This window comes from Carassius auratus, unplaced genomic scaffold (genome assembly GCF_003368295.1).
Source record: "Carassius auratus strain Wakin unplaced genomic scaffold, ASM336829v1 scaf_tig00033347, whole genome shotgun sequence".
Taxonomy (NCBI): domain Eukaryota; kingdom Metazoa; phylum Chordata; class Actinopteri; order Cypriniformes; family Cyprinidae; genus Carassius; species Carassius auratus.
Genome location: NW_020526074.1, coordinates 261,604 through 281,488, shown reverse-complemented (window position 1 = coordinate 281,488; position 19,885 = coordinate 261,604). Strand labels below are relative to the sequence as shown.

The 19,885-nt window shown below is 36.7% G+C and overlaps 1 protein-coding gene across 2 annotated transcripts in view; it reads left to right on the top strand.

Annotated features, from left to right (window-relative positions):
- Positions 1-5,044: 5,044 nt before the first annotated feature.
- Positions 5,045-19,885, top strand: part of LOC113081201 (heparan sulfate glucosamine 3-O-sulfotransferase 1-like) — a 45,529-nt gene continuing 30,688 nt past the window's right edge. For both annotated transcript variants that reach the window (XM_026253275.1, XM_026253276.1), the window contains exon 1: positions 5,045-5,270. The gene's annotated coding sequence lies outside the window, so the exon portion shown is untranslated. The remainder of the gene's footprint in view (positions 5,271-19,885) is intronic.

Below are 19,885 nucleotides of genomic sequence, written 5' to 3'. Positions count from 1 at the left end.
TATATATATATATATGCATGTTAAGTGACCATTAGCCAAACATTAGAGAACGGTGCAAAGTTTTTTAATTAATAATTATTAATGATTAATTTTAAATAAATGCTATATGTCAAAGGGGTTCAGTTTGGGACACTAAAATGGAAATATAAAAACATGTAATATAGATATAATTGGGGGAACATTGGGTTGTCTTTTAGGACCTCATTTCTGTCTAAAAGGAATCTCACAATATTTATCTCAGCCCTAATATATTTTTCATTTATATTCTTCTCTCCGCTTGGCAGTTCGCGACTCTTAAAATGTAAAACATTTTCTCCCGTTGCACTCTGGACCATCCCGGGCTTTACAAACCTCGTACAGTTTGAGGCCAATCAAAGTCTTTGTGATGTTCCTTCCCTGGTACAGCGGCCGGTGTGTGGCCTGTTTGTGTCTCTCTCGAGCACCGCAGACGAGCACGCCGGGGGTTTTACACATGTTCCTGCAAACACAGCCAAGAAACACAACCCAGGACGAGCAGCTTCAAGACAAGAACCACCAGATCACTCCTGGGTACATTTGCCCTGTTTGAAAATTTATTCATGGGCTTTTAAAAAAAAAAAAGGATGGATACAGATGCATTCATTCTGAAGAATATCTTTCACGTCCCTCCAGAGGACATTTACTGCCAAAACCCTGAGATGGGTTACTGTATTTGAATACATTAATTAAACGACAAAGAAAGAAAAAAAGAAAGAAAGAAAGAAAGATTGTTTAAAGTAAGAAAAGAATGAACAGCTTACTTTGGCATTGTTTATGACTGTAAAGAAAGAAAGAACATTTGTGATGAATCAAAAAAAGAAAAGAAAGAAAGAATGAAAGAAAACAGAACGAACGAAAAGCTACTTTGCACTTGTTGTATGATGATCAAAAAAAGAAAGAAAGAAAGAAACAAACAAACAAACAAAAAAGAAAGAAAAAATGAACAGCTATTGCACTTTTTTATGATTGTAAAGAAAGAAAGAACATTTGTGATGATCAAAAAAAGAAAGAAAGAAAGAAAGAATGAACAGCTACTTGGTCTGTTTATGATCGGCTAAACTACAGCCGAAAGAAAGAAAGAACGAACGAAAGAAAGAAAGAAAGAAAGAAAGAAAGAAAGAAAGAATGAAAGAAAGAAAGAACGAAAGAAAGAAAGAAAGAAGAAGAACGAAAGAGAAAGAAGAAAGAAAGAAAGAAAGAAAGAAAGAAACGAAAGATGAACGAAAGCTACTTTGCACTTGTTTATGATGATCAAAAAAAGAAAGAAAGAAAGAATAGAAAGAAAGAAATAAAGAACAGCTACTTTGCCCATTTATAATCAGTAAACTACAGCCGAAAGAAAGAAAGAAAGAAAGAAAAGAAAGAAAGAAAGAAAGAAAGAAAGAAAGAAAGAAAGAGAAAGGAAAGAAAGGAATATTTTGCGCTGGTTTGTTGTTCAGTTGCTGGATGGAGGATGAAGACAGGATTTGTGATGGTGATTAATCTGGACAGGAAAGATATCGATCGGTGTATTGATTGATTTTGATAAACACATAAAGCTGCAGATTTTCTGTTGCTCAGACGTTAAATGAGATCCTGGATCTCCCTCGATCTATTTCTACAGTCGGTGTCTCTCACAACTGCTTTACAAATGACAACCATCCACGGAAATGAATTTACAGATTCAATCTGCCAGGCAGAGCTCACGGCATAACTCTCAATAACCTGACGCGTGATGATGATGATGGATGATGATGATGATGACAGGGCTTCTGTGTGGATTAATCCAGTCCAACAAGTGTGTTTCGTTCTTGTATCAATAGTTTAAATGACACTAATGCATCAGTGCATGATTTTTACAGATGTTATTCTCCTGGGTTTTGCATTCACTTGCCATTAACTTCACATTTTATACACTTTTTCAGAGCCAAATATGAGAACTGACCAAACAGCATGAGACGGAAATGCATTATTGCCAAGAATACTGCATGAAAACGAATGTTTTAATTTAACATTAGTTTGAGTGACAGCTTGATTTGACATGGTGTCATTGCTCTCCGTAGCCAATAATTCAACTTTATAATAGTTCTCAACTTTAATTTGTCCCATCGTTAGAGTGATTTGGATAAGTGTGGAGGAAATAAAGGAACCCTGAACATCAGCCCTGGTGATTAACCAGATAACTGTGATAGCTTGTGTCTAGAATTGGATGATAAGTTGGTTGGGTTCATGAATATAACCTACTGTAGAAGGAAATAACATCCATTAACACATCAAATAGTGTATGTGTGCTTAACTGTCCACTGTCATATTCACCAATCATTTAAACTTCGATTTAATAAATACAGGCTACAATTACTAGACACCTATACATCAGTTCATTTTATGGATGGTTTGTAATTTGCAAAGCAGTTGAGATACAAAGACTGATAAATAAAATTCGGGGCTCTCATTTAACATCAAAATGATCACATAACACTTAATGTGTAGCCTACCATGTAACATTTAGTTCATGAAGATGATGTGTTTTGAAGTTTCTAAAACAGCAAAACATTCTTATAGCATTCTACTAAAGTCATTTTTACCCATACTTTATTTGAATGTTTAATATTCAAAAAACATTCAAATTTTCCAGTTTTCTTGTCATGATTAGAACGTTGTTTAAAGGTTAAAGGTTGGTTCGAAATTGGCGCGGCGGCGCATGCGCAGAGTGTGACATACATTTCGCGTTTCCTTACAGTAGTAAACATTGTTTTTTTTTTTTTTTTTTTTTTTTTTTTTTAACGATTTTCTATGAAACAAAAAGCATTTCAAACGGTTAACGTTTGTAAATGATTGAATAAGCTATATTTATATACATTTTTATTTGTATGCAGCCCCTCTGGTGTATAATTATTTATATCATGTATAGCCTAATGTTTATTGCTTTTATTGCTAATTTGATCTTGTTAATAAAAAATATTTAAAAAATATTTTAAGAATCCTTATCCTCGCATTTTATCTAAAAACTAAAGATTATTTGTCTGTTTAAAATTAAGGTACGTACTGTATATATTATTTTTAATTCAAGATAAACGCAAAGATAATATCTTAGATCAGTAGTGTAGTCAGAAAAGAGACTCTGAGTGTGCATATGAAAATATCGGTGTGCCACATTTATTGTCAGATTACTGTGCAAAAATTATGGGATAGTAATTTTTGTCACACTGCTTCCGTCCAACCTTACTCCTAGTGTTAATTTGCAGGTCGTGTCAAAATGTAGTTAATTATTAAATGTAATAATTTTCTTCCAAATACGTCAATTTTGAACTTTAGCTATTTCATTTTGTTATTTTTCATTACAATTTCTTCACTTTAAATAAATTATAATATATAATTATAGGATAAAATGAATTGTAGTTGCTCAATATAGATCTTATATTTGCGCGCGTGTCGAGGCGCAGGTTTGCGCGCTTCGGATGAGCGCAATGCACAAATCTTCTCACTGCGCGCGTGAACTCGCTGCCTCTGGCTCTTAAATGTTTAAACTGACAAAACTTAAATGAGTTTAGTTTAAACACAGATATCAGCACCCAGGTGATGAAGGAATAAATTACTGCTCATATACAGCATTCGTGTTGAACAAGAGTGAATGATTTGTCCAGGGGTTTTTTTTTTTTTTTCATGTTTTTGTAATGTCTGGGAAGCCAGAATGCGCATGCATCAACAGTTGGGTTGGGTTGGTGACTCCAGATATAGCGACAGATCTGAATTTAAAAAAAATCTCAAACATGCTCCGAAGTGCCGATCTGAATCAACCGAGTCGCGAACATGCTCCGAAGTGCCGATCTGAATCAACCGAGTCGCGAACAGACTCCGAAATGCCGATCTGAATCAACCGAGTCGCGAACATGCTCCGAAGTGCCGATCTGAATCAACCGAGTCGCGAACATGCTCCGAAGTCCCGATCCGAATCAACCGAGTCGCGAACATGCTCCGAAGTGCCGATCTGAATCAACCGAGTCGCGAACAGGCTCCGAAATGCCGATCTGAATCAACCGAGTCACGAACATGCTCCGAAGTCCCGATCTGAATCAACCGAGTCGCGAACATGCTCCGAAGTCCCGATCTGAATCAACCGAGTCGCGAACATGCTCCGAAGTCCCGATCTGAATCAACCGAGTCGCGAACATGCTCCGAAGTCCCGATCCGAATCAACCGAGTCGCGAACATGCTCCGAAGTCCCGATCTGAATCAACCGAGTCGCGAACATGCTCCGAAGTGCCGATCTGAATCAACCGAGTCGCGAACAGGCTCCGAAATGCCGATCTGAATCAACCGAGTCGCGAACATGCTCCGAAGTCCCGATCTGAATCAACCGAGTCGCGAACATGCTCCGAAATGCCGATCTGAATCAACCGAGTCGCGAACATGCTCCGAAGTGCCGATCTGAATCAACCAAGTCGCGAAAAAAAATAAAATAAATAATAATAATAATAATAATATATATATATATTTGTTATACTTTGTCGAACAAAATATATATATAACAAATATGTATATATATTTGTTATACTTTGTCGAACAAAATATATTTATTTATTTATTTATTTATTTATTTTTGTTCGCGACTCGGTTGATTCAGATCGGCACTTCGGAGCCTGTTCGCGACTCGGTTGATTCAGATATATTCTAAGTAAACAACAATAGCCCAAGTTTAGTAAACATTTTTATTGAGACTATACAAAATAATTCTGCACCTTTTTTTAGGTGTGCCAGCTGCCACTGTGGGTGGCACAGGTACTCCCGTGGCTACGCCACTGTAATAATATCCACTTATTTTAGGAATAAATTATGGGTAGGGTTAAGGTTTAGGAGTAGGGATTTAAGTTTATATTTTTGGACAGTAGTGTTGATCAAGGATCATGTCTTACTTGGCAAAATCACGGCATACATTTTAAACATGAGAGTGAAATATTTAATGGTTTATACACTGAGAGTTTTGGACTCCTCCTTCAGTCACACACACACACACACACACACACACACACAGTCAGTGAACTCCTGCGCTGTGGTCCTCGTCAGTCTCGCGTTCAGCGCGTGTGGAGAAACAGCTGCTCCGCTCGTTTCCTCGAGGAGTGATGTGATTGATTCAGCTCTTCTTCAGGAGGAACCGACACTTCGAGAGGAGACACGACAGACAGTAGGAGAACGGAACCGGACCGATACTGTCCGAACAGTCCCTGCGCGCGGAGCGATGGAATCCTCAGCTCGGCGCTCGCGAGGAAACACAGGTGCGTTTCTGTCACCTGCGCAACATCCACTACAGAGAGACGCGCGCGATTATATCCTCATGTCTGAAAGAATGCTTTAATTGTTTGCTTTATACCAGAACGAGCGCTGCTGAAAGCACTGAGGTGGTAGCATACAGTGATGGCATCATAATACCGGCTCTTGGTTATAATGGTTCTGAAATACAATGGCATTTGCATCCTACTTCAATGTATGTAAAGAAATACCATGATACTTTTAATAGTATTATGGTACAGTATTCGGAAACCATTGCAAATCGTGCTGAGCTCATGATTGCTTAGTATTAATTGTTAGAATAAATTAGAATAGTAGTAGCCTACTGTACTTTGATTGATAAATATAAATATAGCTATGTTTGGAACTGAATTATTTAAACATTTGTACCATCGGATTTGCATTGCATTAGAATATATGTAAGGAAATATCATAAATATAATTGATATTATAGATATGGTAGTACCATGGCACTGTATCCAAAAACAATCTTTTTGCTGAGGTCATAGTTGTTTAGTATTAATACAAGAAAGTCATGTGCTGTGATGCAGTGATGGTATAACAAATATACTTTGAAATGATTACCATGTCCATGTGCCTGTCTATTGCATGGTCATTTAATCTACTGTATGTAAGGAAATTTTGCTGAGGTCATGTTTGTTGTTATTAATACTTACTGGAAAGGAGTGTAGGGGCACTGTGGCACAGTGATACCATGGTACTTTGGTATGGTAATTTAATATATGCAAAGAAATAAAGTGGCACTGGCAATAAAACATGGTGGTATCATGGTACATTATCGGAAAAACCATTGCAAATCACTTTTTTATGGAGGTAAGGTTATTTTTTTCTATTAATACTTAGTGTAGCAGTACTGTGGTGCTGTGATGGTCATACTATGGTACTTTATGCTTACGTATGGTGTTATAAGATGCTTAAAATACTGTCCAGTAAAACATGGTATTACCATGGTACCATGCCCAAAACAGGCATTTTTAAATATATTTTTTGGATTTTCTCTTTATGGGAATCAAACATGGATTAATGCATTTACATAATCAATTGAAATCAGTGATAACTATGCATTAGTGCACTTAAGAGATGTTTTACTGTATATGCCAGTTCAGCAAACCATGCAAGTGAAGTGAAACGCTTCATAAAGTAGGATTTGCATGCTTGAAACTTGTGCGACTGATTTGATAACCTGAGATATTGAACCTACAGTCTTAATTCTCTTTATTAATGTCTCTGGCATTCATCAGCATGTAACTGAAACCTGGATTGTTGTGGCGCTTTGTCTCGGGCTGCTATTTAAAGTCTAACAGGAAAGCGGTTTTCCCGCATCAAGCATGCAATAGTTTACTCCGAGCCATTCATCACACAGGTAGAGCTGATATGCACTGCATCAATTCTCATTTGCAGGTGCATTCGGTTTAGCCCTGTCTCGTTAAGTCAAACCAGATTAGATGGGCCGTGATGTGACGGGAGCCGTGAAGTTTAACCGTTAGCGGTTAGCAAGGGTGTTTAGGGTGTTATGGACAGCCTATTCAATACTCTTCTTCAGGGACCCTGAGAGTCGTCTCGTGGCTAGTAACCTGCTGTCATCTCATATTAAGCTGTTTTAAGAAAGGCCGGGTTTGGTTCGGGGCGTTCTGCCACAGGCCGACCGGATTCACCTTTAATTAAAAGAAAGAGGTGCTGTTTATTTTTGGATTCCCTCCGGCTCGTCTCGGGAAGCCTGGCGGCGCGTGCAAGCAGGTTTTCAATCAAGTGCAAATGTTTTCGATTGCCTGGGCACTAGAGATCCCGATCAGGTGGCTGTATTGCGACTGTAATGGGTTGTGAATGTACAGATTCCTGCCTGTGATTCATTTGTAGTTGAAAGTGCTGGACTTGATCTGTCTCCAGGGGAAGCGTTAAACCGAGACGCGTGTTCCCAGTTGACTAAATGCTTAATGCACGCAGCTGTTGTGAATGCTGTCGAAACGCTTCAGACGTCCAACGCTTTGGCACCAAGACACCAAACATGGCTGCGCTTCAAAGCGTCATGGCTTATCAACACACACAGCTGCTGATTCGACTAAACAAGACTATTGAGAACATAAAGGTTGTGGTTTACGCATCGATTCTATCAAACCATCAATTGCATTAGATTTAATTTTGGCTGGGTTATTGCTTATACGACACGGGTTTCTGAACACACAGCCAAGAATGTAGTAGCTAGACAGATCGAACAGAGTAAACTTTGCTCATTATTTTTCTGCTTCACAGAGAGCTGATGGCTTCTCAGTTTTGTAGGCAATCAAACAGCATTTCTCTTCTTTTGTTTACCGGGAGAGAATGAAAGAGTGCCAGGACTCACATCAGGGGAAAATGAATCGCATTTACTTTATTAGATTAAAAGTTTAGAGCTCAGAAGCGCTAATTGCCTAATTACTGAATTACATTTGCTGCGTTTAAAAGAACATGCGGCGCTGAATTGAAAATTGAAACAAATGCATTCCTCTGTAAGACATGATTAGAGAGCAGAATGCATTAATAATGCCAACCCCGAACATAAAGATGCAAAGCTCTGCGTCCTTGATAAGATCAAGTAATAATCCTTGTGAGTTGTGTTCTGCTCTTTTTGGATTCATTCGAATGGAGGCGGTTTGTGTTACTTGTTTTCATAATTATCTCTCATTTTCTCTTCCATTCTGTTAGAGACAACTCAAGAGCGATATTAATATTTGATGAGATTGTGTTAGTTGAATTAAAGGAGGAAAATTGCTTGCCGAGGCAATGGCACAGTGTTAAGCATGTAAATGTATTCTGCTCTTTTTTGGGGAGAGAAAATCTAGACATCTTTTCCCCCAGGAGGTCTACGAGGTATCGTGGTTCCACCCGCGTCTTTAATGCGTGCCAGATTCAATCTGCAAGCCTTAATGTCTGCTGATAATTAATATTCTCCTGCTGGAGTTGGGACGTACAGACGTACAGTTGTTATAGGAGCAGATTGTGTTCGGAGGGTGTTGGGGAGCTCACAGTCCAGATGTCTGCGGTTTTGGTAGGAATCTTGCCAGCCTTTTGTATGATTTCCACTGTTTTAGCTGGTATCTGCAGGTAAGTGTCACTCTTGGGTGAAGCTAACAATGAAAGGTCTATATCAGTTCAAAGTCAAAGTAAAAACAGGCAATTGTGCTCTGCATGAAGAAAATTCACAAACTAACACTCGTAAATCGTAATTCACCCTTTCACAAATTAAAGCCCTCAAAAAAAGTTCTTAAATCACAGAAGAAAAGTCTTGCATTCATAGAATTGTGTGATAAAATATTGCATGCAATCAATGCAAAACAAATAATGTTTTTCTCAGTATTTACTTTTTTTAATAAAAAAGGAAATGATATTGCATTAAGAAAATGCTTGTTTGTGGATAAATTAAATATGCTCATCATGGATGCTGTGGGTCTTGAAAAAGGCCTTCCACAAATGAAGACCTAAAAAGTCCTAAATCAGAGCAGAAAGTCTTGAATGCATAAAATTGTGGCATTAAATGTTGCATGCATAAAAAAAAAAAAAAAGCAAAACAAATAATGTCTTTTTTTTATTATATATTGCATGAAGTAAATGCTTGTTTGTGGATAGATTTAATAATAATTTTATTGATTCAGGGTTCGTATGAGTCTTAAAAAGGTCATAAAAAGTCTTAATTTGTCATTCGACAAATCAAGGCCTTAAAAAGCTATTGTATTCATAAAATTGCATTAAATGTTGCATACATGTTGTATTTTTATTTTCCAAAACAAATATCTAAACATCCTTAAATCAAGGTACATTTACTTGAGAATACAAATGTAAAATCTTGACAAATTGGACAGCATTAACTTATTTTAAGTTTTAAACAAGATCAAATATGTCAAGAGATATAAATCCAGTTTTTAATTAACTTGATTTTTCTGAGCCAGTTTGCAGATATTCCTTCTTGTTTTAGTCACAAACTCACTTGAGTTTGAGTAATTCCATAAAAAAATGTATTTTATGTCATTTTGCATTGCATTTATTTGCATTACAGTATAAGAGTTGAGTGTGAAATATGCTCAAGAAATTTCAAAGAATATCACAATGCATAAAACCTGGTCCTAAAATAGGCATCATTTTCTTTGTGCATAATATCATTTGGTATATTTTTCTTTTGAGTCAGGGTTGAAATATGATCTGGACGTGTTTATGACAGGTTTCGTGAGATTCGCCTCATTTAGCTCATTTTGCATTGGAACGAGAAGGGGCTACACCCTAAATGAATAATACATCAAAATCCTCCAGCGCTAAAAGAATGAAGTGTTCTCGCACCTGGCAGGTCTTCTGGAAGGCTTCTGCTGAGACGGGCACAGAGGATGGTAATATGGCATGACTAGAGGAGACATTTGTCATGGGTGTGTGAGCCGCTCGCTGCTGGCGATGTGTAAGTCATGCGACGCCCGCAGGCCAGACACGTCAAGGCTCTCAGCTGAGTTTTGTTCTGCCACTTATTGAACTCTCTTTTATATGGTTAATGCTGAACTGGGCAAATACAGATTAGGCCCGGAGGGATGTGCTTTGCTGTTCCTCTCAGATCTAACAGTCTTTGTCTGGGCACAGTTTTCTGACTTATGGACCCTTTCGAAATCCAAAAGAAGCTTTTGGTCGCAGATGGGAAGCGAGTTTTGTGCACCTTGCTGTTTTTAGACCACAAACGATGCAAGACTGTCAGAGCAACGGTTGATCGTGGTAAATAGCAATGACCAGTGTTGCCAGATTGGGAGGATTTCCACCCAACTGGTGAGTTTGGATTTGATTGAGAGGTTTAAAATCAGGACAATATCTGGACCAGTTTGTGGTCAGTTTGTTGTTTTACAAACTGGTCATCTTAAGTGTGCATTGAAACCTGTGGCTCAGTGGTAGAGCATTGTGTTAGGAGTGCAAACAGTCTTGGGTTCAATTCCCAAGGAACAAAATGTATAGCTTGAATGCAGTGTAAGTTGCTTTGGATAAAAGTGTCTGCTAAATGCATGCATGTAAATGCAATCAACCATCATGGTGTTACTATTCAGGCAATAAACTTAGGTTATAAAAGCATTGTGGGAACATTGACATTTCCATTAAAATGTCCAGATTTCTTTTCACAATTATAACATTATTTAAAGGTTACAAAACAACATTCTGCCTTTTCACAAAAAATAAAAATAAATGAATAAAATAAAATTAAAATAAAGTCCTTTAAAAGTTACTACTATAATGTTAACATTTGTTTTCAACATTATTAAAACGTTAAAATATCCATTTCTTGTTATGATTATAGCATTAGGCTACAAAAACATTCTGATACATTTTTTTTACACGAAATATAAAGTTATTTAAATATTGTTTATTTATTTAAATGTTGTTTTGTTTTTCATTCTAAGAACGTCATTTTAAAGGTTACAAAAACGTTACTTGGAATGTTCATCACATGCACATCATAATCAGAACGTTACATGGAGGTTACAAAAACGTTACTTGGAATGTTCATCACATGCACATCTTAATCAGAACGTTACATGAAGGTTACAAAAATGTTACATGCGAATGACATCATAAGGACAATCTTAGAAAGTTGAGAACATTCCATAACCTTACTTTAAGAACATTTAGATAACATTTAAAAAACATTAGTGGAACTTGTGAGATGTTCCCTGTTAGTAAACACACTGCAGATTTAACTGGTGTTTGTGTTGATGCCAGTGTTTTTATTGTGATAAAAGATCAGATTTTAAACTTACAGCAGTTGATCAAAGTGATTGCTATACTGAAGTGGCATAAATATAAAAAAATGATAGAGTGACTCAACTCTCTAACTCTCAATCACTAATAATGGGCTTTATGTCTGGACTTGTCATTTTTGCTATTGGCATTGAACAAGAAGTATTTTAATTTCTTGACTTCCGTTTGCAAATATTTAACATGCTTAAAGCTGTTTGAGTAGAATTGTTTTTATTTGTATTTTTTATTTTATTTGCTACTGTATTTGTCATGTTTCGACCCGTTGTCCTGTTGTATTGTTCTCCTATCTGGGAAATGCATTCATTTTTATAGTTTTATTTTGTCACTAGTTTTAAGGGTGTAAAAACTCTGCTTATCAACCTTGGTTGGCATGGAAATATAATTATTTTGGCAGTGAATATTTTGGGTTTTTCTTGGAGAGGAGAGTTTTTGGATTGTAAAACAATTGGCCCAATTTGGCATAACTCACGAAGATACAACATGCAAACGTTAAAATGCATTAATATTACCATGAACTGCATATGCCTAAAATATGCACATTATTAAAATGTCTCTTGAATTTCAATGCTTTCAGCCTGTTGGGAATCCGACTGAAAGTTGCTGGCACTTGCGTGTGCTGGTGAAGATTTCCCTGCTTGTGCATATTAAACCTTTTTCCTCCCCATCCCACATATTAACGTAGCCATACATGTCTTTAAAAGATTGGCCTAGATTGGGCTCATTTGGTGCCCGCTGAGACTCCTGGTGAACTCTTTCTGTTAAATTGGCTCAGATGTAGATGGATGGGATCAGTCGGAGCAGATTCCTGATTAGCCCTTTAGGGAAAATGGAAGGATTAGCTACAGCGCTACAGCGCTACGCTTCGTCTCCGTCTGTCTCACAAGCCTCCCAAACCTAACAACATCATTGTCTTTAATAGCTTCGAGACACATCCGTGTACTACTAGCTAATTCCCCAAGTCTCCCAGGATGTCATTTGTTAGTCGAGTAGACATTAGGATTTTAAAGCTGGTTCATAAGTTATCCAGCGTCTTTAGCACTGCGTGGTTAGCCAACGAGTCGTTCATTTCACATCTAGTTCATATATAATACATAACTCAATGCATGTTACAGTACATGCATAACTAGGCTAATAAATAGATTTGCATATTTAAGACGCACTGCATTATTCATCATGAGCGCACAGAGGTTTTTCAGTACCACCTTCACCTTTGTAAGTCGAGTTCAGAACATTGTTGCAAAATGCCAGAAGTGAATTATTTTGATGTTTGGTTTCATTAAGGGTTTTGTGCCTCAAAATTTGTTTTTAGGCTATATTGAATGTGGTAAAAGAGAAAATTAGGACTACAGACTCTTATAAGCTGGTCATTTCCAGTGATGTAGTCAAAAAGACTTGTGGTGGGTGACTGTCAAACTCCAAAAATACAGCAAAAAATGTGGATATAAATGCATTAGCTTATATTTGAAGTCTTCTGAAGTTGTTCAGTATCTTTGTCTGAGAAACAGAGCCTAATTTAAGATTTAACTCCCTGCAAATCTTCTTTTGAACTAGTATTTGGTTTCACTGACATCAAACCAAGGTTAAAATTTGCAACTTTTAAAGCCATATCTCCAGATATGCTGTTTTTTTTTGGTGTTTTTAAACTTATATTTTTTAAGACGACGTATCAAGGTTAAAATACTCCACTTTTAAAGCCGAACTTCGAGACTGCTGTTTGCATTATGTTTCACTTTGCTCAGCTGTTTTTAAGCGCAAGAACATGAATTTACAGTAGTCTTTATTTCTAATTTAATGTTACTTTTGATATTTAATGTAGTTGGGCATATTTAAATAGTCTAATACATCTCTGAAATCTCTTGTTTTTTGCATTTACTCAATATGCAAATGTGACCCTGGAGCACAAAAACAGTCATAAGTAGCACGGATATATTTGTAGCAATAGCCATTTGTATGGGTCAAAATTATAGATTTTTCTTTTATGCCAAAAATCATTAGGATATTCAGTAAAGATCATGCTCCATGAAGATATTTTGTAAATTTCCTACCATAAATATATAAAAACTTCATTTCTGATTAGTGATATGCATTGCTAAGTACTTCATTTAGACACCTTTAAAGGTGATTTTTTTCAATATTTAGATTTTTTTTGCACCCTCAGATTCCAGATTTGCAAATAGTTGTTATCTCATGCAAATATTAACTAACAAAACATCGATGGAAAGCTTATTCATTCAGCTTTCAGATGATGTACAAATGTCAAATTTGAAAAACGTAAACTTATCACTGGTGTTGTGGTCCAGGGTCACAAATAGTATTGATACATACATAATAAATAAAGTCAGCTTGCATATCATTAAAACAACAATTCCTAGCCTATCTTCTAATAATGTTAACTTTAAATAAAGTCTGCTGCTTAATCTATACTGGACCGTTCACCATTCACTGTCAGTGTGTGTTAAAGAGCATCTCGTTTTGTGTTTCAGAGAATAAATAAAATCAAATGGGTTTAGAATGACATTAGAGCGAGTACACAATGACAGAATGTTTATTTTGGGTGTACTGTCCCTTTAAAGAACCAGTTTTGAAATTGGAACCCGAATCATTCCCATCCCTAGTCTTAAAGGCTGTGCAGTGCATCTGGATCAGTGTATTGATTGCGTTCCCCCTCACATAGCATCAGATGATCGCTCATGAGCCGTGCTGATGGGACAGACTCATTAATGCTATATGTATTCCGATGAGGCTTCCCTGATGTGCGCCTTTGAGAGTGACGGCTTTGTGCTTTCTTCTGTTCAATCCGCTGTCATTTGGGAATAATTGGCGCGTTTGGAGTGCAGTTTGAGAGGGAGTTGTTCAATATGAGGCTTTTGACACCTAATTTAAAATATTTTTTCATCACGGATTCTGAGGCAGATGCATTATGGGGGGAATTTATCATTCCACTTGATGAGCGAAAAGACGTTTTATTCATGGCTTTTCGTTCTCTTCGAATCTGAGCGAAAGCCTTCTTTACCGCATGTTGTGTTGCTCTTTATTTCGCCCTACAGAAAGCTACACAATTAGACAAAAGGTGTGTGTTTAAATGCTCGTTTCTAAAGAGGCAGGAGCCAAAATATTGTTCTAGTGTTGCAGTATTTAGTTCTGCGTAGTGTGAAATGAAATTACCCTGAGATTAAAGCTCATAGAAACAGCAGTCATTTGATTCCGCCGCTTACTTTATTATGCTCCACGTCTTAGATTCCTTTCGGTGTTACTGGATTCATTATTTATTATTTTTTGTTTTGTTTCCAGGCTTTCATAAAAGGGTTTTTTCATGCAACGGTGGAAAAAGTACAGCTGAAAGACTCAGAAGTAGTTTTTTTTTTTATCTTCTGCCTCGCCAGCAGTAGATGTGGAGGTGCTTCACTCCAGAGGAAACTTTTAAAGTGCTCAAGTAAAAACTAATAAGGTTGTGCTTGAGCATCGGCAGAAGGGTCAGGTTAGGTTAGTACTTGGAGATTTGAATGAACCCTTAACCCAAAGTAGTACATTTTTCTAATTTGTAATTCATTTTTTTGTAGCACACCATGTTTTCAACAGACATGCTGGTTTTAGTAAAGGCTTCTTTAAGCTGCTGTGTCAACTTTCAAGTTTAAAATATTCAGAGGTCTTGAGACCCCTCTTGTATTTTGTTCTCCTTTGTTTGTTCTTTTTGAACACAAGAACATGCTGAAATGAACTGTTGCCTAACTCTTAAAAATAAAGGTTTTGTGGCTTATCTGTGGTTCCACAAAGAAAGTTTAACATCTGTGAAAAGTTTGCATTACACAGAAGGTTAATTTTTTTTAAAGCTATATAAATGTCAAGACAAATGTTCTTAAAGTAATGTATATGGAACGTTTTTATAACTTTGTTAATATTAATTGTTATCAATACACGATGAACATTTTAAGTAGGGTTGCAAAAAGGTGCAACATTTCCAGTAAATTTGGAAAATATTCCAGAAAAAGTTTGGATACATTACAGGATTTTTTTTTGGGGGGGTATTCTGGAAATTTTCCACCCCTTTCCAACCCTAATTTTAAGGAAAACAAATTGGAACCTTTAAATAAAAATATAGTCACATTTTGAAATCTGGATATTTTCATATTTTTAGAATTTTAAATATAAATGTAACGTTATATTTTAGGTAAAAATGTTGTTGGTAGAATGTTGTAAGAAACATTTTGTAACCTTTAAATTATGTTCTCGTCACAACAAGAAAACTAGACATCTTAAGGTTTTTAGAATAGTAAAATCAAAAATTTAAATAACGTTGTATCGGGTTTGAAAATAAAGTTTTTGTAGAATTTTCTAAGAAACATTTTTCTTACTTTTTGTAACAAATTTTTAATTATAAAAACATTTTAACGTTGTAATAATATTAATGTAAACATTCAAATAACGTTATATTTTGAGTGAACATTCAGTAGAATGTTAAGAAATGTTTTTGTAACACTTAAATACTGCTCTGATCGCATCAAAAAAACTGTTTTAGAAACATTTCAAAACAATATTACAATAACGTTTTTATAACCTAAATGTGTAACCTGGATAGATGATTATTTGACTGGTTGTTTTCATCAAACCAACCATTTCGATCCTCAGTTATTCTTTAGACTGACTCTTCTGTATTTTTGCTTGTTGTTTTGGCCTTTTCCACTCCTAAAGCCAACTTCCAAACTTTTGATATTTGTTGTAACCAATAAACTTTATTGCATTTCACCCGGAATGTTGAGGCTAAGTTTATTTTCTCTTTAAGTGTTTGTTTATTGCTAATGTAATATTTCTTTCTCCAAACCTTGACCCTTCGGCAATTGAAAGTTTCTGAACTTTACTTCACTCTTGATGAGGGATTGTGTTTTTGTCATGTTTTTGAAGTATGCCCTGATTCTGCCTCTTTCCCCCAGAGTGGAATATATTAAGGTTTAATTTGGGGCCTTATTTTAATTTAAATTTATTTCATTGAAATGAGACTCCGCACAAAGATCTTATTTTTCGTCCTTAGAGATTTTAAGATAATGAAGGAGGTGGTTTGACTGGCGTTTTGACAAGGTGACGTGTAAAGGACAGACTGTGGACTGATTCCACTCTCAAATATGATAGATATGAAATACCAACTGATGAAGGCCTTTGATAAAAGAGCCTCAAGTCTGCCCTTACGAAACAACCGACTGCAAATATCACAGGATAATAAAAGCCTAAAATGCATATTGATGCATATATATGCAGTCTGAATGGTGCATGTGTTTATTCACAGTTTAGGAAATGGTTTCCTGCTTCATTTGCAGTCACGAATTGAGTTTGTCTAATGGTGATTCACAGTAAACAAAAGGTAAATCATCCTCATTGGTCAGATTAAACCATTAGCTCACCGGCCCGAGTTAAATGTAGAGAAATGACTCATTTAATGTCTGATTACCAAATAATAGAGCACCATAAACAATGGCCGACGCTCTGCACCAGATGCTAATTCTCCTCGCTTTCCCAAGATAACAGCCTCTATCATCACGCATAAGCGGCTAACGCATGCATACGTGGACGTTTTTTTATTAAAATGCACAATACAGTGTCGGATTCGTTATTAAAGGGCTCTTCATTCTAGAGATGCATCTTCATTATACTTGTGCACGCTCTGTGCAGATAACGCTACCTCATTTGCTCACAAACCCCTCAATTTTCCCGCAGATGATAATGCAGCATCTTTCTCGCAGCCACTCGGATGACAAGAGCACACCGTCTTCCATGTGCTCGCCGGATTACAAAGGTTAATCATCAATTTGAGGCTTATTATGGCCAAATAGTAGCAAGACTACTCTAACAGGATTGAAGCTGCCGGTAGATGGAACAGATATAATCGACCGGGCTGAGAACACGCAGTCCAGTGTAAATTGAAGTCCCTGTTGCATGATGATTAGAAGGTGTTTGATGGCTTAAACACATCTCTGTTGGATCATTGAAAATACACAGAGCAATCACGAGTCACTGGGCCGTATTGATCGCGTTTTACTCCGTCAGCAGGGACTCTAGTGAATTCTCTAGTAGCTTGAGAGAGAGAAGCACTGTGGGGTTGAATTTTAAATACTGAAGATGGTACCGAACGTTTATTAACTATTACTAATGTGATTATTCAGGTTGTGTTTAATTAACTGCATAAACGTAATTCCATCCTTAGATTATATTATTTCCTTTTTTTGGTGCACTTATGTGAGCTTGTTGTTGGCATTTGCTGTCAACGGCACCCAGAACAACTTAGTAACTGGACTGGTAAGTACTGGCAACACCCTAGCAACCACACTGAAACTTTATAAACAATACTCAGAACACCTTAGTAATTGAGTAGCAACACCATGGCAACAATCCTAACACCATTCTAAATACCTTAACTGAATAGCAAAACCCTGCAAACAACTTAGCAACACCCTAGCAACATGGCAAGAACTCATCAGTCACATTCACTTGTATTTTCATGTTGATTAATGTTGGTTAATGCTGGTTAATGCTGGTTAATGCCAGTTAATATTGGTAATTTATAATTTTTGCTTGTTAATCTTGGTTAGTGCTGGTTAATGTTGCTTTGTGTTGGTTAATGCCATCTTGGTTAATGCTGGTAATCCTGGTCAATGCTAGTTAATCGTGGTTAATGCTGGTTAATGTTGGTTAATGTTGACTGATGCTGGTTAATTTCGGCTAATGCTGGTAATCATGGTTAATGCTGGTAATCCTGGTCAATGCTAGTTAATCGTGGTTAATGCTGGTTAATGTTGGTTAATGTTGACTGATGCTGGTTAATTTCGGCTAATGCTGGTAATCATGGTTAATGTTGGTTAATGCTGGTAATCCTGGTCAATGCTAGTTAATCGTGGTTAATTCTGGTTAATGTTGGTTAATGTTGACTAATGCTGGTTAATTTTTGCTAATGCTGGTAATCATGGTTAATGCTGGTTAATCTTGGTTAATGCTGGTAATCCTGGTCAATGCTGGTTAATCGTGGTTAATGGTGGTTAATGTTAGTTAATGTTGATTAATGCTGGTTCATTTTTGCTAATGCTGGTAATCCTGGTTAATCTTGGTTAATGCTGGTAATCCTGGTCAATGCTAGGTAATCGTGGTTAATGTTGATTAATGTTGATTAATGTTGATTAATGCTGGTTAATTTTGGCTAATGCTGGTAATCCTGGTTAAGGCTAGTTAATCTTGGTTAATGCTGGTAATCCTGGTCAATGCTAGGTAATTGTGGTTAATGCTGGTTAATGTTGATTACTGTTGATTAATGCTGGTTTATTTTGGCTAATGCTGGTAATCCTGGTTAAGGCTGGTTAATCTTGGTTAATGCTGGTTAATGTTTGTTAATGTTGATTACTTCTGGTTAATCTTGGTTAATGATGGTAATCCTGGTAAACGCTCATTAATCCTGGTTAATTCTGGGTAATGCTGGTTGATGTTGGTTAATGATGATTTATGTTTGTTTGTTAATATTGGTAATTTATAATTCATGCTTGTTAAACTTGGTTAGTGCTGGTTAATGTTGCTTTGTGTTGGTTAATGCTGGTTAATCCTGGTTAATATTGGGTAATGCAGGTTAATGTTGGTTAATGCTGGTTAATCCTGGTTAATGCTGGTTAATCCTGGTTGATGTTGGTTAATGCTGGTTAATATTGGGTAATGCTGATTAATGTTGGTTAATGCTTGTTAATGTTGAGTAATGCTGGTTAATGTTGGTTAATGCTGGTTAATGCTGGTTAATGTAGAGTAATGCTGGTTAATAATGATTTTCCAGAATGGCAGTGGTAGAAGTCTTGCTGGTTGAACTGCATTTTGAATAGGGAATGTATAAATCTAGTTTACATGTATATATTTTTTTCCATCTGCTGTGAGTTGCAGTGGATTCAGAGTTTTTCATTTGATCTCTCTCTGTGTGTGTGTGTGTGTGTGTTTTCTTTAAATTAAACCCATGTCCTTGACATAACTCATGCTGTGCTCTTCTCTATGAATACTTTCAAATCATGTGTCTGTCCACTGCAAAGCTTAAATCCACAATCTACTGCCTGAAAATAGTTTCACACAATCATTTGCTTTGCGTTTCACTTCCTCAGTCTGCACAAAGTGGCCAAAGCGAGTGCTTGCTCATGGAAATGTAGTGGTTTAATCTGACGGATGTCAGTGTCAGAGTTAGCATTATGAAGAGACCGCAGCTGGAGGCTGACGCTTGCTTTGCACATGAGCACCTGTGTTCATTACATAAGAGTCTGAAGCGTTTTATCAAAGAGCCCGATGGAAAGTGGATGCAGCTGTTTGCAGCCCGTCTTCCTTCGCTGAGCCCGATCCGCACACAAGAACTCTTACAGTGATTTTCAGTCACATTTTCCACAGCCTGGCTCTCAGCAAGGTACTTGAGAATAGCTTTTGAAGTAAGTATTTGTCTCAGACTGAGTGGCACAGTGTCGCTTTCTAGATAATTCTAATTCAGGTGAAGTAGAGCTTTGTTTTATGGTGTGCATGGTTGGTCACGGAGGCTGTCTTTTCCTCATATTGCTTTCTAGTTGATTTAGTCATTGTTTCTTCAAGATGTTTCTAAGAAAGTAAAGGTTTGACAGGTTAATTAAGGAAGTGCAAAGCTACAGCACTGCAAGTGACGTTCTCCCTCAGTTTTTTGTCAACTTTTCTAATGCAGATAAATGAGATGCAAAACGACAAGTTATTAAGCTTTTTGTTTCTGAAAAATGTATCAGAGTACTTGAGTTTTGGCTTAAAACTAGAAGACTTATTTGCAAATGGGGTCAGAAAAAAGTATGTAATTCAAAGG